We start from the raw sequence: 24,450 nt of genomic DNA on the forward strand, positions 1-24,450 counted from the left end.
TTCACTGAATAGGGATCCCTGGAATGAATAGAAACACTCAACATTTTCCTGTGCAAATGCATAAAAACCTAGCAAACATGTCCCCCAACTGAAATCTCTTCCAATCCTCTAAGTTTCTAGTTTATGTTTTCATCAACTAAACAAAGGCATATGAAGGCAAATTTGCAGGTCCTTGGCCTCCATGGGCTACAATATGCAGAAGAACAAGAACCACATCCACTTGGGAGGAATGGACTAGTCTGTATTACACTGGGTAAGTAAGTTGCCATTGGGACTGAAAACTCTACTGGAGGTGGACAGGAGCCTGTTACAAAAATAAAATAACCAAGATTTACCAAACTCCCTGTTACACATTCAATCCTCTGTTTGTGCGCATGGTATCAATTGGGGCTCTAAGAAATGGCAACCTTCCTTTAACACAGATCGATGTTCCTTGTAACTTTCAGATGCATTCGAATGGCAGCTGTTTAGAGGTCATGTGCTTCTAGTTCATGAGCAGCAGCAGAGTCTCTGTACTTTTACCAACCGCAGAGCTGGGTGTGTCTGCATCCAAGCAACTGCAGAGTCACTGTAGTACCAGACAGTTAATTGCACAGTCTCCCTTTCTGGTCTCATTGATCATTTGGGTAGAAATAGCAACAATTTGGTGGGTTTTTTTTTCTCCTTCATTTTCTCCTAAGGAATGTGTGATATTGAGCATGTTAATATGCTGGGATAAAAATAGTAAGTTCTGCGGCTAGACACCAGGCCAGAATCAACTGATGGGGCCAGGGTCAATTAATTACAGGAGAAACAAACTCTTGGAAAGTAGATGTAATTTGTCCCCAAACCTTTCCTTGTTCTCATATGCTATCAGGGATTCTCTTCTAGATGGCAGAGTTAAGGTTACCTGGGCATGAACCATCACTCTATATTCCCTTTTTTTCCAAAGTTTGAGTTTTACTGAACTTGATGTTCTGGAAGGTAAGAGATATTCACAGTCAAAGTTAACTCTGTGTTAATAAAGGCTGTTGTTAGTGACAAATAATGAGACTAATCCCTCACTGCGGTAATTCCACTGACTTCAGTGTGCTCTTTCCCCATTTCTAGTTCCAAAAAAAATAAGCAAATTAGAACAACCTTGAGAACTAAAATACTGTGAGAAAACGGAAATTTTAGTAGCTCAAATAGTTCAGTTTCTTCTGTGTCTTGTGCATGTGTAAATGCCACAACACATTAATTTATAAGCACATCTTTCTTAACTTCTTTAAACATTCTGTAGTACATTGACTGTATCAAGTGGGTTATTCAATGCAGTGAGGTTTTCAGGCATTGACCAAAACATTTTTTTCACGTTATGTAAATGAACACAACTCATTGAACACAAAATTGCGTATTTCATGCTGTGAACTGTGGCGGTAGCTCTATTAATAGGTTTGTTTTTTCTCTCTCTCTCTCTCCATGAAAAAAGGAAGAAACTGTGAAAATACCCATGGGGGAAAGGGGGTTTCTGAGAGCCGGGGTAGATATGGAGATATTTATGAAAACGGGAGAGCCCAAAGTAGGGCCTTAGCTGGAGCAAAGGGGAATTTCTTTTGTGCAGTTTCATTTTAGCCACCCTCACATCCTGTAGTTCCTACTTTGCCCCCCCCCCCAACAAAGCCACCTTTGACTCCTGAGACAGCCCCACTGGTTTGGCCCTCCTCCTCATTGCAAAAACTGAAAAGCCCCCAGCACCCCCTCCCCTAGCTGGACCCCCCTGGCAGTCAGAGCTCTCCGCAGAACTGCTGTGGTTGCTCTTCTGGGTCTCTTGTCAAGGACAGCTACTGGCTTCTCCTGAGAATACAGCTGAGAAATGACTCACCCTTCTCTAGATTCTTGCCTGTGGGCTCTGAGAAGCAGAATGGGGCTTGTATGATAAAGTCCAGGCAACAGTCCCCTCTCATCCCAGCCCTGGTATGCCGCCAGTAGCCTGCCGTCCCTGGGTAGCAGCAAAGGATGTTTCCCATCTTTCAGGAGACCCCAGCCTGGGACTAAAGTCAGCTTCAGGCTTCTCCTCCCTCCCTTCTTGGAATCAAGATCATGTTTTTACCATGAGTTAAAACAGCCCAAACCCCCAGAGTCTGGATCAATGTCACAAGTTCCCAGTGTCTCCATGCAAGACAATTTGTTAAATCCCAGATGGGTGGAGTTCTATCAGTTCTCAGCCTGAGTCTTTTGCTCTTAATCCTGAGGATATTGTCCCATCATGGGGCCATTTCCCACCTTTCTTTCATAGAGACACACAATTTTCTTTGCACAGACACAGGAACAGCAAGATCTTTCTCTGTCCCTTGTGCAGAAGGGGGGGCCCTGGGCACATCCAGCCCTGGCCATGAGATGTTCCCTCCCTTCTTTCTTTATGCCCCTGTTTTTATTTCATGGATTGTCTGGGATAGGGGAAAAGCTGAGTTCACTCCAGGTGGAGGAGGAAGAACCTGAAAGTTTTAGACCGCAACCCCCGCTACCAGGATCACTGAGATGCTGGGTATCTGCATGGGAAAGGGACAGTGTGAATTGTCAAGGGGGGGAATAAATAACAATCAACAACTAGATACACCTCATTAACCACTGACACAGGATAATTCTGCTTCAGATAGAAAGGAAACTGGGAGTGATTCTTTGCTGTTGAGCCATGGAAACAGTTACCCAATTGCACAGCAGTGAATGTGCTGGGGAAAGCTGGACTTTACAGGCAGGTGGAAATAGCAGATCCTAGAAATACCTGGAGCTTCCCACAGCAATTCTGCCACCAGGGTCAGGTGTTGAGCGACTCACAGTGCCCTTCCCCTCCCATTTCCTTCCAGCAAGAGGTGGCAGAACCCCCCACCCAATGCAGGGGTGAGGGCTGAGTGTATCTCTTCACCCTAAGTCCAGGGCACACACTCTCTCTGCCCCACACAACGTATCTGGCCCTGCTGCAAAGTGACCCCTAAGAACCAGCAATCTCCAGGACAGCAGGTTTGGCCCTCAGAGGACAGAATGTGTCCCCCATGCTGCTCTTAGGCCACTGGATGCTCTGCAAACAAGAGGGCTCTGAGTGTAACCCAGGGGTCAGCAACCTTTCAGAAGTGCTGTGCCGAGTCTTCATTTATTCACTCTGATTTAAGGTTTTTTGTGCCAGTCATGCATTTTAATGTTTTTAGAAGGTCTCTTTCCGTAAGTCTATAATGTATAACTAACTATTGTTGTATGTAAAGTAAACAAGGTTTTTAAAAATGTTTCAGAAGCTTCATTTAAAATTAAATTAAAATGCTGAGCCCCCAAGACTGGTGGCCAGGACCTGGGCAATGTGAGTGCCACTGAAAATCAGCTTGCGTGCCGCCTTCGGCACATGTGCCATAGGTTGCCTACCCCTGGTGTAAGCCAGAGATTCTACAGGCTATCTGGCAATGTAGCTCAGGGATAGAGCATATCCGGAGCATGTATGAGGTTCTAGGTTCAATTCCCAGCATCTCTAGCTTCCTCTCCTCACCCTGCTGCTTTGCTCATCTCCAGCCAGCCCTGCCCACGTGCCCTATCTCCAGCCAACCTGCTGTACCCCGTGTGGCACTGCCTGAAGCCAACTAGATCCCCACACACCCCTGCCTGCATCAGTCCTGCACCTGCAGCTGGCCCTGTACCCCCTGCCCTGTCTCCAGCCAAACCCTGCTGCACCTCCCCTGCCTGAAGCCAGCCAGTCCTGCACTTCTCTGTCTCTAGCCAGCCCTGCAGCCAGACCCTGCCTTCAGCCATGTCCACTAGTGCCTGCAGTTCCCACATCTGCTTCAATGAGCGGGGCAGGAAGCAGCTGGGACCCAGTCATGTGTGCATCTTAGGGTGACCAGACAGCAAGTGTGAAAAATGGGGGTAGGGGGTAATAGGATCCTATATAAGAAAAAGACCTGAAAATTTGGACTGTCCCCAAAAAATTGGGACATTTAGTCACCCTAGCACACCCCTGGGGAATGGTGGGGACCCACACATGTGAAACAGAGCTCATTTCTAGTTCAGGCCCATCTTTTTAAAAAAGAACTTTAGGTAGGGTTAACATACATCCATATTTTCCCAGACATGTCAGGCTTTTTGTTTCTTAAATCACTGTCTTGGAGGAATTTTTAAAATTGGGAAAATACGGACGCATGGTAACGCTATTAACTCCACCAGAGAGGTCCTTTGGGGCCATCTACCTGTCCCAAGTCAGGATAAAGAAGGAGGGCTGAGCATGGGGCGAGCAACTCCACCCCATAAAAAATCAACCTGCTACAGAAACGCCAACAATAGAGACAACAGAGACTTTTACCCTGTAAAAAGAAGGGTCTTCAGTTCGAAGATGCATGACGCTGGGTGGTAAAAGCCGTGAGGAAGCCACTAAGCCAATTACCCTTCTTGCAACCAGGAGGATTACCATAGGCACATGGAATGTGAGGACCATGTACTAGTCAGGAAAGATGGCGCAGGTTGCAGCAGAGATGAGGAGCAACAACCTGACCCTATTAGGCATTAGCGAGACAAGATGGACACAAGCGGGACAGAGATGACTGTTGACAGGAGAGCTGTTGCTGTATTCAGGACATGAAGAGAGCGATGCACCCCATACACAGGGAGCAGGTTTCATGTTGTCCAAGCAGGCACAGAGAGCACTGATTGGTTGGGAGGCACATGGCCCCAGGATCATCACAGCATACTTCAGAACTAAAATGAAGAGGATTAAGATGAATGTTGTTCAGTGCTACGCTCCAACTAATGACAGCGAAGAGGAGGACAAAGATTATTTTTACAACAGACTCCAGAAAATATTAGAGATTCTCCCAGACAAAGACATCATCATCCTTAAGGGAGACTTTAATGCCAAAATTGGACCTGACAACACAGGAAACGAATAAATCATGGGGACCCACGCTCTGGGAGAGATGAGTGAGAATGGAGAGAGATTTGTGGATTTGTGTGCACCTAACAACCTGGTCATAGGAGGTAGCATCTTTCCTCACAAGCGGATCCACAAGAGTACCTGGGTATCACCAGCAGGCACGACAGAAAATCAGATCGATCATGTCTGCATTAGCAAGAAGTTTAGAAGATCCTTGCAGGACGTTAGAGTTAGAAGAGGAACAGACGCAGTGTCCGACCATCACTTAGTGGTGGCCAGATTGAAGCTGAAGCTGAAAAAGAACTGGATGGATACGTCAGACAGAAGAGTGAAGTACAACGTCAGCCTTCTGAAGGACCATAAGACCAAGGAAGATTTTGGACTGAGGCTGAAGAATAAGTTTTCAGTATTACAGGATCGGTCTGAGGAAGAGGAAGACAGTGTACTAAACAGATGGCAGAAAGTGAGAGAGATACTTAGGTCAGTATGCCAGGAAGTACTTGGAATTAAGAAACACCAGCAGAAGGAGTGGATCACAGCAGAGACCTTGATCAAGATAGAAGACAGAAAGAAGAAGAAGGCAGCAGTTAACAACAGCAGGACTAGAGCAGCAAAGGCCAAAGTTCAAAAAGAGTATGCTGAAGCCCATAGAGCAGTGAAGAGGAATATCAGGAAGGACAAGAGAGAGTATGTGGACGAACTGGCAGCAGAAGTGGAGCAAGCAGCATAAGCGGTAATATGAAACAGCTGTATGATACTACCAGGCGACTGTCTGGAAAGTTCAGCAAGCCAGAACTTCCCGTTAAAGACAAGCAGGGAAAGTCTATAACAGGAGTAGAAAAACAGATGAACAGATAGGTGGAGCACTTTGAGGAACTCCTGAACCGACCAGCACCACCAAATCCAGCAGATATCAACTCAGCTAATGAGGACCTTCCAATTAATTGCGTTAAACCAATCAGAGACGAGATCAGAAAAGCCATCACCATAATGAAGAATAGGAAGGTGGCTGGTCCTGATGACATCCCAGCAGAGGTCCTGAAAGCAGACCTGGATGCTTCAGTGGAAATGCTGTACCCCCTCTTTGAGAAGATATGGGAATAAGAAGTGATTCCGGTAGACTGGAAAGAGGGATATCTCATCAAAATCCCCAAGAAAGGAGACCTTAACCACTGAGCTAATTACAGAGGAATCACACTCCTGTCGGTGCCAGGGAAGGTCTTCAACCGAGTCCTCTTAGAGAGAATGAAGGATGCCGTCAATCCACAGCTACGAGATGAACAGGCAGGTTTCCGGCAGAACAAATGATGCACGGACCAGATAGCAACGCTTTGCATCATAGTCGATCAGTCTATAGAGTGGAACTCCTCATTGTACATCAATTTTGCTGAGTATGAGAAAGCGAGATCGAGGGACCTTTTGGAAGCTCCTTCGGCATTACGGCATTCCAGCAAAGGTGGACAACCTGATCAGGAACTCATATGACGGTATACACTGTAGAGTGATCCATGTAGGGCAGCTTACTAACAGCTTTCAGGTGCAAACTGGAGTCAGGCAAGGATCCTTGTTGTCACCACTTTTCTTTCTTCTCGTCATCGATTGGATTATGAAGACATCCACCTACGAGTGTATGAGCGGAATCCAGTGGACGTTGTGGACCCAGCTTGACGACCTGGACATTGCTGACTACCTTGCACTCCTTTCGCACAGTAAACAGCAGATGCAAGAGAAGTCCAACGTAGTGGCAGCCACGTCATCACAGGCTGGCCTCAACATTCACAAGGACAAGACCAAGATCCTTAGGATTAACTCCACTAGCAATGACCCAGTCGCACTGAATGGAAGCCCCCTGGAAGAAGTGCAGTCCTTCACCTACCTGTGTAGCATCATCGACCAGCAGGGTGGCACAGACGCAGACATCCAAGTAAGGACTGGTAAGGCAAGAGCAGCCTTCTTACAGCTCAAGAACATCTGGTGCTCTAGAGAGCTGTCTTTGGCAATAAAAATTCGACTGTTCAACTCCAATGTGAAATCAGTCCTACTGTATGGAGCTGAAACCTGGAGGACAACCAAAACAACCATCAGAAAGATCCAGACCTTCATAAATAGCTGCTTTAGAAGGATTCTCCAGATCCGCTGGCCAGACACCATCAGTAACATCCACCTCTTGGAGAGGAGCTGTCAACTCCCAGCAGAGGAAGAAATTAGAAGGAGAAGGTGGGGTTGGATAGGACATACACTACGCAAGCAATCAACTAACATCACCAGACAGGCACTGCGGTGGAACCCCCAAGGCAAGCGGAAAAGAGGCCGTCCAAAAAACACCTGGCGACGTGACCTTCAGGCTGATAGCAAAATAATGGTCTATACCTGGAACCAGTTAGAACGAATGGCCCAGGATAAAGGACTCTGGAGATCTGTTGTTGGTGGCCCATACCCCAACTGGGGTGATGGGCATGAGTGAGTGAGTGGTAATGCTATTGGTACAAAAAATACATACTGTGGCACATCCCTTAAATCAGAACTTTTTATAGGTAACCAGTTCCTAAGAAATGAAAGTCTTTATATATATATAAATCTGGAGTTCAAGAACTGTCCCTGTTCTCATTGGACAGATGGGGATAAGCCTGTAGTACAGAGAAGGGAAGTAACCTACCCAAGGACCTACACAGCAAGGTGGTGGCAGAGCCAGAAAGAGAAGCCACCAGTCCTCACTTCTGTTCTAATGGACAAAAAAAACCCAGAGAAAGGGATAGAGCCCAGTGTTGTCAGAGGTGTGTTGTCAGATGCTACCAGTGTGGTGCTCTCCTCTCTCTTGGTATTACTCGGCTGCGTGCGTGTGTTCCCTCTTGTGCTGCCCCAGCTCTGCAGATAGCTGACACAGCAGACCCGAAGAGAACCCCCAATGACCACAGAGTCTAGTAAGATACGAAGGCATGTCGGCCAGGTTTATTGCGCTTGGACACAATTGCAGTTCCTCTGAGATTGTTACTCTACAGGGCATACTACGAGAAAGTGCCTCTTGGCAATGGACTCGGCTCAGTCAGTGGCGGGACTTTCCACTGTCCCCTAGGCTGGACAAAGACATAGCCCCAGGGATACATTTTTATACACAGGCACAAACAAGTTACACATCACTCCTGACGTATTGAGGTGCAGCCCCTCCACGCAGCAAGGTACAACCCGTCTACGCAGTAAGGTGCCTCCTCTCACCTTGTACATGTTGGTTCTATCAAAACAACTCTATCCACCATTTTACCCTGTTGCCCCTGTCATTGGGATGGATCAGTCTGTTCCTTGTTATCTGTGTAGAATGTGCCAGTATGTGAATGTTCTGATCTCTAGTGTTCAATATCTTTTTGGTACGTATCTTCTTGCATCAGCCCTTTCCTTGCCAGCTTCTGTGAGCAGGGCCAGCCTCTGGCTCACAGCTTCACTTTGCTTTATGTTAGCAAAGTCATGGCCATTATTTTAGTTCAGGCCTCAGGCCTCATACTGGGCCTTTATCAGGGCCTTCACTTACTACATTCCCCCACTTTTTGTCTTTTTATGGGGAGGATGTTTACCCATCATCCCGGAAAAGCATAATGCATGGACTAAAGATAAACCAGTGGGCTAAACACTGTTATGTGGTTACCTTATTCTACCATCCATACACTCATGCGCCATCTGTCTGTTTAGTCTGCACATTCCCTCGTACGACTGAGAGACAGATTTTATTATCCAATTATTTTTTAGTCCCTTATGGTGGGCCTGGGAATGTTAGGCCCAGGACCATAACTGAGGAATGTAATATTATGATTGATCCTTAGAGACACTTCCAAATAATTAATATATATGAATTATATGGATATGGCATATATTTGTAGTGTGTATGGGCCTATATGTATAGTATATATGTGTACATATGACACCAACTTATATCCAAGTGTAACCATGTTTTTCCATGCTGCTGGTGTACTCTGGCCCTTTTACTTTGGTGACACAGATAGAAACACACTTCCATTAGGGCAATTCCAGTTATCATGTGTCTAATCATTAGTAGTATACTTTTGCAATTGTTGTATAGACATACATTTCCATTTGGGGTGCATTACTAATATTTAACACTAATTGTAATGCTTAACAGCTAAAATAACTACTCACAATCTTTCATGAGAAGGGGTATTGCTTTCCCTTGCTGAACACTTTATTTTAGTAACCTAACTTCAACAAGTTTTTTAGAGTTAGAGTTAATTTGCTTGTGATACCAATTTTACTCTTGTTAACTGTTTAGAAGCACAAACTTTAACAATCATTGCTCCCCATGAACATACCAAAACAAAAGAAAAGCATATAAAATTAAACCAACTATAACATTAAACCAAAATAAATTTTAAATACAGATGCAAGTAAATATTTTGAGGATATTTGAGGGTATACTTTCAAAATGCTTTGCTATGTTTGGGAGCCAAAGGTGGAAACCTGTTAAAAACGTGGAAACCTGTTGAAATTGTTTGGTTAGCTTCATGCATAAATTGTTATTTTAAAACATTTTGGTTATGACAGTCTTATAACTATATTTAACAGTGCAAACAAATTTATAAAAAGCCCAAACATTATCTTTACCATAATGTTGAGGTTTCCCCTTACATTTTTTCTTTGAATAAAAATTTAAAAAAAGCTTAAAAAAACCCAACTGTGATTGATAAAAGAGAATTCTTTTTGTTTGCAATTACATTATTTGTTGAGACAGAAATATATGTACATATATTTGTAACTGAAACCTTTTTAAACTTTGCACAAAAATTGGTGTTAATAATACTATGATTATACCCCAACCGTGATTTTAAAATAGTGTGGTATCACATCTCATATCTTTTTTTAAAAGGGTATAAAATTGACTTTTGTTGCAACAAAAAATAAAAATAAAAATAAAAATAAAAATAATTTTAAAAAATAGTCACGTGACACACACAACATAGACACAAGACACACACACAGGACAAACTTACAATTAAAAACAAATGGTGCCAGAATTCTATTCATAACTATACAAAATAACACCACCAAAAATAAAAAGTAAAAAAGGGTTAAACATATTAAAACTCTGCTGTATGGAATAAGAAAAGCCCATGTTTCAAATATTACTTAGTGGTTAGGATTAGAAGCAGAGAGTGCATTTCTGTTGCTTGGCAACCATATCTTCAAGAAAGTTAGGAATAATTCCAGCTGTTGCATTTCTGAAGGGTTAAAATAATTAATTTACTGGATTTAAAGTTTTTACCTTATTTTCTTTTTGTTTTTTGTTTTGTTCTGTTTTCAATTGCTTTATCTTTTGGAGGTTTCTGTAAAAACTATAACTTTTAACTTTTAAAACAAAGAGAAAAAGTAGAAGTGAAGAGAGGCGGGGAAAAAGGGGGGGTGGGTGAAGAGCAACCTAGATAAGTAGCGAGACCTGAGTCAAGAGAGATTAACTCTATCAAGGCATTTGAAAGTACAGGCAGCAGCAGCAAGTTTAGCAAACTGAGAAAACATATAAAGGACAAAACTTAACTGGTATGTAAAAACATATGAGAAAGAAGGTTCTATTTTCAGATATGAGCGTGGAGTGTGGTTCCATGGGTCAAAGCAATTGGGAACCTGCACAGTTGGGAATTGTGCCCCTGGTTTTTATCCTGGCTCTGAGAGGAGATTGAGGGTAGTTACCTGCTCTTGTAAAACCTGAATTTGTTCCCCCAGTGTCTGTTGCTTTTGTGTGCATGCCAAATGGATAGTGGGAGTGCCCTTTTTTTCTGCAGTTAACTGTTTTTGGGCAGCTTCATGTGTTAATGCATCAATTCTAGGTGTTAACCCGCTTACTTTCAGTTTTTCACTTTGAAATTCTTTTTTATTCACTCTCCTGCGATCAAGTCGCAGCTCCTGTCTCCTAATGTGCTCTGTGAACTGTTCTATTTTTTCCTTCATTTGATTTACCAATTCAATGAGAGTATTGTTTGCTACTCTTTTCTTCTGTGCACTTACTTGTCCCATTCTGACAGGCACCAGTCTAGGTTCCAGTTTAAGTTTAACTGGAACCCGGCTTTTATCATAAGGTGATGGTTGCAATGCAGTGGACCCAGTTTCATATTTTAATTTTACTGGGACCACTTCTTTCCACTTCAGTCCCCATTGTTCAGGCACAGGGTAGCTACCTGAAGCCTGCTGTTTACCACCAATATTTATAACAGGGGACGGCACATGTATTTTTTGTAGGTTCCTTACAGTTGTTTTCAGTGTTTCACTCTGTTCCTGTACTGGTTGTCTCTGGGCTGCTTGCCACCCTGCTAGGGTGGTGGGAGCATTCCAGGGCTGTGTAGCTTCTTTTGATTCTTTTAACTCTTTCTTTGTTACTGTTACTTTTGCTTTTTTACTTTTATTACTATTTTTCAGAGCCTCGGTTTCTATCATCGCTCTACATATGCCAGTCCATGTTTCCCCACTCTCTTTTTTAAATTCATATGGATCCCCTTACTGGCAATCCAGTGGGTCCAGGAGTTATGAAACTCCGTGGGGCTCAAAAGGGAGGGGATCAGGGGGTTCCCTAGGTCGAGGTTTTCTGTCATGTTAGATTGCGATTCTTAGAGTGGACAGCTCACTTACTCACCAGATCAGCGGTCGGGGTCACCAGTGTTGTCAGAGATGTTGTTGTTAGAAGCACTACCGGTGTGGTGCTCTGCTATCTGTTGGTATCACTCGGCTGCGTGCGTGTGTTCCCTCTTGTGCTGCCCCAGCTCTGCAGATAGCTGACACAGCAGACCCGAAGAGAACCCCCAATGACCACAGAGTCTAGTAAGATACGAAGGCACGTCGGCCAGGTTTATTGCGCTTGGACACAATTGCAGTTCCTCTGAGATTGTTACTCTACAGGGCATACTACGAGAAAGTGCCTCTTGGCAATGGACTCAGCTCAGTCAGTGGCGGGACTTTCCACTGCCCCCTAGGCCGGACAAAGACATAGCCCCAGGAATACATTTTTATACACAGGCACAAACAAGTTACACATCACTCCTGACGTATTGAGGTGCAGTCCCTCTACATAGTAAGGTACAACCCCTCTATGTAGTAAAGTCCCTCCTCTCACCTTGTACATGTTGGTTCTATCAAAACAACTCTATCCTTCATATTACCCTTTTGGCCCTGTCATTGGGATGGGTCAGTCTGTTCCTTGTTATCTGTGTGGAATGTGCCAGTATGTGAATGTTCTGATCTCTAGTGTTCAGTACCTTTTAGGTACGTATCTTCTTGCAGCATCAGCCCTTTCCTTGCCAGCTTCTGTGAGCAGGGCCTGCCTCTGGCTCACAGCTTCACTTTGCTTTATGTTAGCAAAGTCTTAACCATTACTTTATTTCAGGCCTCAGGCCTCATACTGGGCCTTTATCAGGGCCTTCACTTACTACACCTAGGAATCGAGATGGTGGGGAAATTTCATTGAAACCATTTCAGTCCGAAAATCCCCTTCAGACTAAACTAGTTTGTTTCTCGAAATCAAAACAAGTGGGATGAAAGTTCTTTGCAAAAATATTTTGTTGCAAAACAAAAGCATCTCCTGTTTGTTAGAGTGTGTTAAATTGTCTCTTCGCACACAAAGTGGAGACACTTAGATCTCAAAAATTGGATAACATGCTTCAGTCTGAGCTAAGTTGTTGCTGCTCTTAACAATTTCAAAATAAAAAATACAAATAAAATGGAATATTTCAGCTATTCTATTATTTCATAATCTGCTCTGAGTAAATGTGATAGGACACCTCATATTATGCACTACTCTTAGTGACATTCTCCAGTGGATCTCCATCCTCCACCCACCGTGAGGTAAGTAGGAATGGATCATTATTATCCCTACTTGAAAGAGGGAGAAGCTAAGGCTGAGAAAGGAGAATTGACTAGTCTTAGGTCACACAGCCAGCGGCAGAGTTGGGAATAGGAACCAAGAGCCCTGACTTTGAAATTAACCATTGGATCTTGAATTTCATACATTGAATGACTTGAGTAAAGTGTTTTCAAATGAGCTCCAGACTAACAACAGTGCACAGTAATTACTCAGCAAGTATTTGAGGAGAACTGCAATGTTAGAGAGAATCATGAACTGCTCAGAGACCATTAATGCAGAGAAGCAGCAAAATTCATCAAACATATGACTGGTTATGACTTATTTACTCGGTCTTGTAAGAGAACAAAGACCTGAGTCTCCTCCCTGTCTATAACCCCCTGCTCAGACAATCAGGGTAGAGACTGAGGACGGGAGGCTGAGGGTTTTCACCAGGGAGCCCAAAGGTTGGCCCAGATCACTGGTGGGGATCACTACCCGAGCACTATTTCAGACCCACATTTTTGGGTGGACCTCCCACAGTGGGAGCTGCCAAATACTCCCCCACAACACACACACACCCCGCTCCTGGTGTTGGGAGGGGAATAGGAGAAAGGACAAAAGAAGCAAGAGAAGAGAAAGGAGGGAGGGAGGGAGGGAGGAAAAGGTGAAACAAAAAGGACAAATCTTAATGTCCCCAGTGATTCTAGGGGACAAAGTCCCAGGTGCGGAATAAAATTCGGCATCCTTAAGCTCATGTTTTCCATGCTTAGACTTCATCACCAGATGGATCAGAGTGAGCAAGTTTCAAACCTCGAGGAGGCTCTTACCTTCTACACAGGGACGGCTGTTTTCTAGTAAAATCATGAAAAGGGAAGGAGAAAACTCGAAAGAGCTTCCTCCTGGCGCTCACGTCCGTGAACCCGAATACTCTCTCAGTCCTCAAAGAGAGACTTGGAGAAGGGGTAACTACCCCTAACAAATACAATTCTATATGTAATACTAATACATTGATTCACTGTATTTTACTAACCTGAACCTACCTATAACCTTAAATAAACTACTAGCTTCACCACTGAAGGACATAAATCCACATCGTGTAGAGGTCAAGCATAGAAGTTTATTACACACAGTGCTGGCAGAATGTCACCTTGCTTATTAGGCTCAGAGACACTGTCAATCAATTGATTACAATAGAATATATAGATTTTCCATGGGCGGGGTTAAGAGACGGGGTAGACAGTGCCACACCCCGGAATAGGTTTTGCAGCAAGACAAGATAAGCACATTAGCCAGTGGTTAACAGGTTATATAATGTCTCTCATGGTCTCAAGTTAGCAGGTTAACATTTTATGAATACTTTGATAAAATGTTAGTAGTATAAAATATCTATGATGAATTCTGCTTTGGGGTCCATAGGATTGGAGCAACTCCTTTGATTGTCCAACAGGTACATTCATAGGTTTTAAAGCAAAGAAACAATGAAAGCATATGGCAATAAAGAGTGTTTTCTGTGTGTCTAAAGGCAAGGCATTGGTCCCTGGGAAGGGAGGTGGAAGGATACCATATCTTATACTGACATGTGCCAACTTTTCCTAAACTTAAAGCTGGATCAGTGGGAAGAACGTTTCCGTACAGAAGAGACTAACACAATAGGAACAGGGATTCTTTGTTCAACCTGCAGCTCTGAATAAGACACAATTCTTTAGTTCTTAGCTCCAACACCTGCAAATTTGCTGATCAGGCCTATCTTAGCAAGCAAGGCGTTCTATTTACCCAGTTTTCTCTTAGCTGATCACGATTTGCTAGGCCTCTGGTCCCTTGACCATACTCTGGATTTTGGGTCTGGAAAAGAGCTGGCACAATCTATAGACCAGGTTGTTATATAAAATGCACATGGGTTTGAAACCTTCACATCCAGTAACGGCAAAGTTCTTGGTTTGGCTTGTAGCAGTGATGGAATAAAGTGCAGATTCAAATCAAGTCTCTGGAGTACATCAACAGTTGGAATGAGTCATTCAGTCCTTTGTAGAGAGCTTCAGTTTGTAGCAAAGTCCCTCCAGAGGTATGAAGGAGGATTGGAGACAAGGCCTCTGCGTTTTATAGTCTCTTGCCATGTGGTCTTTGCTTTCTTTGTCCCAAGGACATTCTATCCAGCATTTGGCATAGAAAAACCTTAGAGTTCTGTCCATAGGCAGGTCTCTGCAAAACTTGCTGAGTCACAAGGCATCTCTGCCTTCTCTCAATGGGTCGATTTCATAGCTGATGGTCCTTAATGGGCCATCAAGCAGTCTAGGCAGAACTGACAACAACTTGTCTGGCTGGGGTGTTCCCCGGAAGCATAGCTCAAGTTTGAAATATGGACAGCATAGAGCCAATATTCATAATGTCAACTACAAAAATGATACACATCCAGAGATAGCAGCATTTTAATCAGCCAATCAGAACCTCTCCATAGACCCCTTACAGGACAACCTTTCTATAATATTGGCTGCAAATATAGAACAGTGGTCACAAAAGTGATCTATATAGTTACAGATTATGTCAATAACGTTACAGGAGGTGACATGGCATCAGTGAGACTGTTATTGGAATACTGCCTCCAGTTTTGGTGTCCTCATTTGAAAAATATGTTGTGAAATTGGAGCTGGGGCAGCAAAGAGCCACCAAATGTTATGAGGGCTGGAGAAAAATGCCTTCCAGTGAGCTATTGAAAGAGCTCAACCTGTTTAGCTTATCATAATAAGATTGAAAGGTGACTTCATTGAAGTGTTGAAGGGCCTTAATGGAGAGAAAAGATTGGGTATGAAAGGGCTTTTTATTCTAGCAGAGAAAGGCATAACAAGCCACAATGGCTGGATGGTGAAAAGAGACAAACTCATATTACAATTAAGGCACAAATAGTCAACAACGAAGATGATTCACCACAGGATCAAGCGACCAAGGAAATTGGTGGATTCTCCATCTCCTGATGTCATTTCATGAAGACTAGATGTCTTTCTGGAATGTGTTTGCCCCAAAAGTAGCTATTATGTCATACAGGGGTCTGTGATATGCAGGGGGTCAGATTAGATGCTCTAATGATCTCTTCTGGCCATAAAGTTGACTAATTTCTGAAAAACAGAGTGTAGCACTGGGAGCAGCATCTGTTTTCCTGTCTAGCCGGCTTGCTTCCTAGAACGAACGCTCCTTGAGTGGGGTGATCCACAGAGAGTAGCTCAAACCTCCAAAGTGCCTGGCCAGGGGCAGGAGATTAACACAGCAAGGGAGGGGTGTGGCAGTGACATCACAAAGGCCTTTTGCAGGACCTCAGACTATTGGTCAAAGGTGGTGGGGAGGTGGTGACTTCACAGAGAGATGCTGACATCAGCCAGGCAGGATGGGGCGAGGGGCCAGGGAAACCTTGGAGACCCCTATGGCTTTGCTTCAGCAAGTCTCCTTCTTGAGGTATCTCCTTGAGGGCTGAGAGAGTATTCAGGTTCATGGATGTGAGCGCCAGAAGGAACCTCTTTCGTGCTTCCCCCTTCCCTTTTCCTCATTTTACTAGAAAACAGCCATCCCTGTTTAGAAGGTAAGAGCCTCCTCTAGGGAAGGGCATCATGGCGGTGTCTCAGTTTGGATGCTGGTTCCCCCCCACACACACTGTAAGGAAGCTCCAGCCACCCTGCTTCGTGTTCGCAGTGCGGGAGAAAGCAGCATCCATGGCAGTGATTTGCTCCTTGCTGCCAGAGCAGAGCAGCAGGCTCAGCTGTCAGAACTTCCCAGAGCAATGAAAGGGGAGGGGCCCATGACTCTGTAGCAGGAATACAGGGCAGGCAAGTTCACAGCGGGCATTGTGGGATACTGGAGGAGGCCAGTTAAGTTGATATAATGAACAGCTGTGTCTATACTGAAACACTATCACTTTAAGTTTACCGCAAAAAGCTCTAGGCCTCTCACTGAAGTAATTTTATTTTGTAACCAAAACAGGGCAGGTTTGTTTCCAGACGTGGCACTGCAGTGTGTACACCAGCCACAAGCTAGAGACCAAGGTAGCGTTGTGTGTTTTTCACACACCTGAGCAATATAATTCTGCTGAAACAACTTTGTAGTGCAGACCTGGCCAAAGATTCACTCACACATAACTTGTAAGGAAAACATCACCTGCTCCTCTGCTTTGCAGAATCCAAACACAAGCAAAGCTTGTCAGGCCCTGGTGGTGATGGCAGGGAGTCAGGTGTGGGCAGACAGGGTGTCATAACCACAGGCAGGCACTGTGGATTCCCTGGCTGAAGCATCTGTTCTGTAAACAGGAGATCCTGAGTTCAACTCCCAGTGGTGCCTTGTTAACTGGTTCTGGGGCACCTGCTACTGTCAGAAGACAAGATTCAGAGCTAGATGGGCCTTTGGTCTAGCCCAGTGTGGTTTTTCTTATGCTTTAAACAACACTCACAGGCATTGATGATACAGTTACTGAAAGTTTGGGTGTTAAGAGCTGATAGGTCAGTGGTTCAGTCCAATTGCAAACAACCCCCTTCCTTCTGGGACAGGGGCAGGTCTGAGCTCTCACAACAAATGCTCATTGTGGCTGCTAGAATCTGTGAGTGGCTCATTTAGTTTCCACAGAGGATTGAGTCCTGCTTTGTGCACCATGTATGAGAATGAAAATCCTAAACGGCCCTTTGAAATAATGAATGCAGCAGGATATGTTATTGTCCCTGCCCCAAAGCAGACAGACCAATAGAGAAATACCGTTGAGTCCAAGGTAATACTCCACTGCCATTTTACCTTTTTTGCTTGCTAAACTCCTTCTTATCTGCCCGGCCCAGGCTGTCCTTTGCCTCAGCTGCTGCTCCCAGCCTGCTCTAGAGAAAAAACATGCAGGGCTCCCAGGGGAACAGAGGCTGGGACAGGGCAGCAGCCTGGGTTTCCCTTCTCAACAGCAAACAAATCAATTCCAAGTCCCCTCCCCTGAAAAAACAGCCTGGAGCCAAGGGCAGCAGGGGATGATTCCCTCTAGTTCTCACTGAGGCAGGAGAGAACCCAGGGCCTTTCTAGCAGAGCTTATGGAACTGAGGTGGGGAACCCAGCCTTTAATAACAGGCAGTTCCAGTTTAAGCTAAGTGTTTTTATCAATTTCTACAATATTAAATAACCCTTCAATCGTTGTGTCACCATCCATAAAATTGCTTCAGCCTTATAGGTTCCCAAGTGCACAACTAAACATCTCCTCAAATCCAAGGGAGTGGAGATCAGTCAATGTTCAGAGTCATCTCACATAGAAGAACCATATTGTCATACACATTGGCCCCGTCATGTGGCCATGGCCTTTCCCTCCTCTCTGTTAAGAGTTTTGGTATTTTGCACAAAAACTTTCTTCCCTCAGCAGAGACCTGGGAACCAGGGCTGCCCACCAGACAAACACCTTTAAGAGGAGGCGTAACCTGTCAAAAAGTGATCTCCCTCCTTCAGTTCAGTGACTCCCTGAAATGTTATTTATCCCAGCAGAGCCAGAGGGTTGAAAACAGCTACATCAAACAACTGTGTAGCTAACAGGAATGAACACAAACACTCCCTTGTATCTGAAGTGATGTTTAGTTTTACCCTTGGTAAACTACAAGACTAAAGGGAAAGGCAATGGTGGTGCCAGATATTAAGAGTGAAACACGAAACAATCATCATAGTTATGCCCATAGTGACAGCAAAATCTTTCTATATTCTTCTTATTATCATCAGTGTATTATTTTCTCTGGTGTCTAGACGTTGACTAGACCTTGACCAAGAAATTTGGAACTTGATAAAATAATTGATTATTCCTGGTTAAGGCAAAGGACTTGATACCCACTCGGGTGTTTCCACGCAGGTTCAAGTACTAACAACAGTGGCTGCCTTAAAGACATAGCTTTTAATCAGGGCAGTACATTGATACAAATTCCTATTAAATAATTTCTCAGCCAGACTCCCTCACCCACATTCCTTAGGGCATTGGGCCACCATGTGGATGTTTCATTTCCCTTCTCAATTTCACACAGAGACACAATTTCCTTTGCACAGATCAATGAACAGCAAAACCTCCTTGTGTCTCTTGTCTGAGCCAGGGCATTCGATTCCAGTGAACCCTTCTGTCCTGCAATGGCAATAGTCAGACAGAGGGGACATGGCCACCTTCACCTCTGACAGTGAGATATTGGCTTGGCTTTTTCTTTCTGCTGCTGTTGTTAGTCCATGAAACATCAGGGATGGAATGCAAGGCTGAGCTCACACCCCAATCCCCTGAAACGTTTCAGTGCCCCAGAGAAATCCTGCCCCGGCTATTGGAATGATATGGTGGAGATTTGAATAGGAAAGAGACTGTCTGAATTGTCAGTGTGGGGAATGAACAACAATCTATAGCAATGTTATTAGCCACAAACAGACTCTCATCGTTCTCCAGCCGGAAGGGAAATGGGCAAGAACTCTTGCTGTTCACCATGGACACACTTACACTGATGCGCAGCCATGAGTGTGCTGGGGGAGCTAGTCTGAACCATTTGAAGTGATAATTCTGTGAGAACAGAAAGATTGTGTAGGGATGCAGCTGTGCAGCAAGTAGTTGTGGCGGAGTGGTTAAGGCAATGGACTAGAAATCCGCTGGTGTTTCCCCATGCAGGTTTGAATCCTGCTAACTATGGCAGCTTTAGGGGGGGTGTCATTGCTGTTGTTTTAGTGCCAGACCTGGTCTCACTCTGAGACTGGCTATACTTAAAATACTGTTGTAGTACTGTGGAGTAGACAGTTGCTTCAGTGAGGGGCAGGGTTTTTCATCCCTGTAATAGCTATGTTGACAGAACAATCTTGCCTTTCATTTAGCACTATCTAACCACGGTTTAGGTCAGCTTAATTATACTGGTTCTGGGGTTTTTCACACCCTGAAAGACATACTTCTTAGAGGGTTTATCCCCTCACCCTCCCATTCTCTGGTCATTCTCATGTGACCAGAGAGCAGCAATGCACAAAGCTCAAAGGTGCAAACAATGTAATGTTTACTGAGGTAAACTTCCAGTAAGCAATGATTTCAATTTCCTTCCTCAGTATCCCCCTTCCCAGCTCTGACACCACAGAGGCTTTCCTGTGCCCCTGTTCCCCTTCCCTATTCCTATTCCTCCACTTAGCAAAACATAATTCTAATTCCCCTACCTCCATTCTCATTCTCATTCCCATTCCCATTCACACCGGGACTGACTGCAGATTATATAGTTAAACTTGAGTTCTGCTTAGCTATACCTTAACCAATCATTTTACTGAAATTTAACTAACCGATCCTAACATACTGTAACATCAGCAAAGAATCCTGTGGCATCTTATAGAGTAACAGACATTTTGGAGCATGAGCTTTCGTGGGTGACTTGCATCTGGCGAAGTGGGTATTCACCCATGAAAGCTCATGCTCCAAAACGTCTGTTAATCTATAAGGTGCCACAGGATTCTTTGCTGCTTTTACAGATCCAGACTAACATGGCTACCCCTCTGATAGTGTAATATGATTATCTAACCAATTATACCCCACCACCTTAATTGGTTTACACCCAACAAATTAATTATACAGCAGACAGAAACAATCACAGAACCAGATAGAGATTATACAGACAAGCAACAGGAAAGTGAGGACTACAGTGCTAGAACAACAAAGAAATGGGGATTTCATACTCCAGCTGTTGGTAAGTGAGCTGTTCTCAGACAGAATGCTATACTGGTAGAGGTTGTGGGTGCTGGTTGCTTAACTTTCTGGCCCACAGGGCAGGATTTTGAGGTTCACCATTACTGTCTCAGAATGCCAGCACCCATCTTTTGTTCACTTAAAATGTGAGCAGGGACATTACAACACCACAGAACTCATGGAGCTCCAGGAAACGTGTAACTTTAGGTCTGGGTGACTGTGTCTAAAAATCAGCTGTGCTGTAGAAGGTCTCTAGGAGTTGAAAGAGATGTGCCATCTCGACCGGCCTAAAGAGTGTCATCAACTATTAATGAACACTAGGGTTCATAAGTCATATTCTTTGTAGTATCAGGATGGTGGACTGGTCTAAAGTGCTAGTTATGAGATTTATTTTTTTTCCAGTCTCTTGGATGTTCTGGTCTCTGCACAGAGATGTGGTTTCACATCCCACTCCTGATGTTACCATAAATTCTATCTGGAGAAAATAGCCTCACTTCAATCTCCTTTGCAACAATAGAACCCCATTTGCTTAGCTTTTCTATTCCAGTAGTTGTGAGAGAAGCTCCAAACCAGGGGGAAACAGTGCCTGTTCTCTCGACCCATCAATTTTTGTCTTTCTTCATGCCAAGCCATTTTCTCAGATACATCCGTATTTCCCACACTTTTATGAAACTTTAGGGTCATCATTTAATTGCCACACAACTGTACTTATGAAGTGAAGTGAAACACAATTTTTTTGGATATTCTTGCAGAAGAGTTTTGCTTTCTAACCTGGAACTGAACAGGGGCTACCCGAGTGGGACAATACTATTCCCTTTTCTTGACTCATCCAAAAAAACAGAAGTTCGTGGTGCCCTTTGTTTTCCTGTTCTTCAAACACCTGTCAGGGATGGCCTAGGTATACTTGGCCCTGACTCTCGGGGTCCCTCCCTGCCCTATCTTTCTATATGATTCTATTGTGTGGGTTTGTACTATGTCGTTGTTCCACACAGCTGTTTTGCACAGTGTCACTTTGCACTCTGATGCATTGTTTCGTGTTGTATGGTTTTTGCACTGGCTTGTGTTGTGTTGGTTTGAGCTGAGCTCTTTTGCAGTCTGTCATTTTGCCCTATGGGGCTTTCATTTGCACGGTGCTGAATTGTCGGGCTTTGCACTCCTACATATTGTCACTTCGTGCTGTGGAATGTCATTTCACACTGAATTGTTAGATGTTAGATTGGGGTGTTTCCACTTTTGTTGTTGTTTACATTATATTGCGATGGCATAGAATTATAGAGCTGTATGGCTGCAAGGGCCCTGGAGAGGTCATGAAATCCAGCCCTCTCTGCTGAGGCAGGGCCAAGCAGAAACGATGCGTTGGGGGCCATGTGGGGTCAAGTGCCCACAGCAGTCGGCCCAGGCAGGGAGCAGAAGGAGGGAACCAGAGCCAGAGCAGGTTGTCTATGGGACCAAGCATATGGAGAGTATCCTTGACCGAGGTTTGTTCAACTTGTTCTTAAAAACCTCCGAGGACAGAGACTCCACAGACACCCTTGGGAGCCTATTCCAGAACTTAACTACACTCAGAGTCTGACATAGGTGAAGTAGGGGCTGAGAAAAACAACTCCGGCTATCAGAAAAAAAAAGCCTTCCCTGGTGCTTTAAGCAGTAGGTTCTGGTGTTTCAAAAGCCATGGTCTGGGTTCAATTCCCCCTAAAAACAAGAAGTTTTTCAATGAAAATTTCCATTCATATTGAAATTGAAAGGAAAAGAGGGTTTCTTGTCCATATCAACAAGGCAAAGAAGGGCTTTTTTACAGTAAATATTTTTAAAAGGCGCTGACTCTACCTGAAGATCTCATTTCATTTGTATTTACAATGGAATGATTCTCTCTAAGACAGACAGAAATTCTTCAGCTAGACTTGGATTCCAAGGGAATACGAGATGCGATAGTGTCTAACACCTGCCTTTTTTCGGACAACAATGATGTCCAAGTTTTCCATGAACATTTCTCTTCCAGCACCTCAGGCCCCATCCAACAATGCAAGAAACTGAAATGCACAGAAAGTTTCTGACCATAGGATTCACTGACCAGGCTGGGGGAAAAGTTTTGCCAGAACACTTGATTATAATATCCCTCCCTGACCTTAAATGGAAAGCAAGGGGATAACTCTCAGAGCACATAACCACAGCTTATGAGTCTTACATTCTACACTGTCAATGCACCCTTCTTCCTCCCCCTCTATATTGACCAGCCAAGCCTGCCCCCCTCAAGCCACGCCAAGACTTTTTTGGGTAAGGAGCTTGGAATTTACCCAGCTAGGGGCTCTAAATGTACCACTTTTGAAGATGTCTGAATTCCCTCCACCTTCTCTCATACAAATGCTAAATAGTTGGTGATGTAATGTTACAGGAGAGGTTGAAATTAGGCTATTTCATCAGAGAGAAGACAGTGATTGTGTCAGAAGTGGGATGTGAATGTGCATGTACATATGGAGCCTAGAGCAACAAATGACGGTGTTAGAGGGCTTGTTCCTTCACCCTCTCACTTCCCTGGTCCTTCTCGCATAAACAAAGAGAAACAATATCTGAAGTCCAAAGGCACAAACAATTTAATGTTTATTGGAGTGAACTTCCAGCAAGCAATGATTCCAGTTTCCTTCCTCAGTGTCCCCTTCCCAGCTTTGACACCACAGAGCCTTGTCTGTGTCCCTGTTTCTGTTCCCATCCCCTGTTCCCATTTCCCCCTGTAGCAAAACATGATCTCAATTCCCCCATCCGCAGTCCCTGTTCCCATTCCCCCCCCGCCTTCCTGAATGACTGCAGACTACCTAGTAAAACCTGAGTTTTTCTTAGCTATTACTTAACCAATCATTTTGCTGAAATTTAACTAACCAATCCTAACATATTGTAACATGGTTATTTAACCAATTCTATTCCACAACTTTCATTGGTTTACACACAACAAAATTAATTATACAGCAGACAGAAACAATCACAGAACCAGACAGAGACCATGCAAATAAACATACAAAACAATACAGAAGTGAGAATTTCACAACTACATCTATACAGACATAAGGGTTTTCCAGCTGTGTCTATTGAGAAGTGAGTTCTTGCCAGACAGGATGCTACCGAACTAAGTTTACCTTTTGCTGGAGGTGATAGAAATATCAGGACAGGATTGTATTCCTAGCAGCCCAATCGCACTTTATTTAAATGTGACTAGTTTGGAATGTGTGACTGTGACCAGACACTTCCCAGCTTATGGCTGCCTTTGCTGCTTAGCCGAAGAACCAGGCCTCAGACTGTGACATAAGAGAAGGCCGTTACACAAACAGGCAGTGATTTTTTTATTCTTTCTTTTATACCTCCATAACTATTTAAGTGATAAAAATACACCTAAATTCTTAAATTATAGTCCTTTGCAGACATGCCTGAATATCTGTATCCTAACAGTCCTCAGGGACAGGCAGCCTCTGGGTAAGGGAGTGGGGACACAGATCCTTCCGCTGGCCAATTCCACCAGGGTCGTGTATAAACCAGGGAAGTTTGCCACAATAGCCAGACAAGATGCCCCCTTTTACACTTGCCCTCTGTTGTCATTGCTTCTCTCTCTCCCTTCCCCCCATCTCTGCTGCTCTCCCTCTGGGCTTTCTCAGCACCTGGCCCCACAGTGCTTTCTACACCTGCTCCTGTGGATGTGGCCTCTCTCCTGATTGTTAAGGAAAGGAACCTTTCCAGGAAATGAACACAGTTTCTTGGAATCTGTTTGGGGATGTGAACAGAGTTTGGCTCCTGGCACACAAGGCAACTTAAAAAAGCTGAGCACCCAGACACAGCCTTGAACACTGGACCTTCAGATTAAGAGCCTGGTACTGTACCAACTGAGCTACCTGGGCTTGTTGAGATGGGCTTCACCGTTCACCACAAGAGCGAGCAGGCAGGCAAAAGAGAGGCAAAAAAAGTCCCAGGAACCCCTCCTCTTTTTCTGCACATCCACTGCCTGTCAGCAGGATTCCTCCTCCTCCTCCTCAGGGAGACTAAATCTAAGCACCTGGACAGCCGATCCATCTGCTGCATCCCAATCCCCCATGCCTGAGC

General features: G+C 44.2%; 1 long non-coding RNA gene across 1 annotated transcript in view; it reads right to left on the reverse strand.

The window, feature by feature from the left end:
* Positions 1-21,077, reverse strand: part of LOC115643514 — a 308,917-nt gene extending 287,840 nt beyond the window's left edge. The window contains exons 1-2 of the long non-coding RNA XR_003998342.1: positions 21,028-21,077; positions 11,226-11,230 (exon numbers count right to left, since the gene is read on the reverse strand). This is a non-coding gene — a long non-coding RNA (uncharacterized LOC115643514). The remainder of the gene's footprint in view (positions 1-11,225; positions 11,231-21,027) is intronic.
* Positions 21,078-24,450: the final 3,373 nt, after the last annotated feature.

Source organism: Gopherus evgoodei, unplaced genomic scaffold, assembly GCF_007399415.2.
Source record: "Gopherus evgoodei ecotype Sinaloan lineage unplaced genomic scaffold, rGopEvg1_v1.p scaffold_61_arrow_ctg1, whole genome shotgun sequence".
Taxonomy (NCBI): Eukaryota; Metazoa; Chordata; order Testudines; family Testudinidae; genus Gopherus; species Gopherus evgoodei.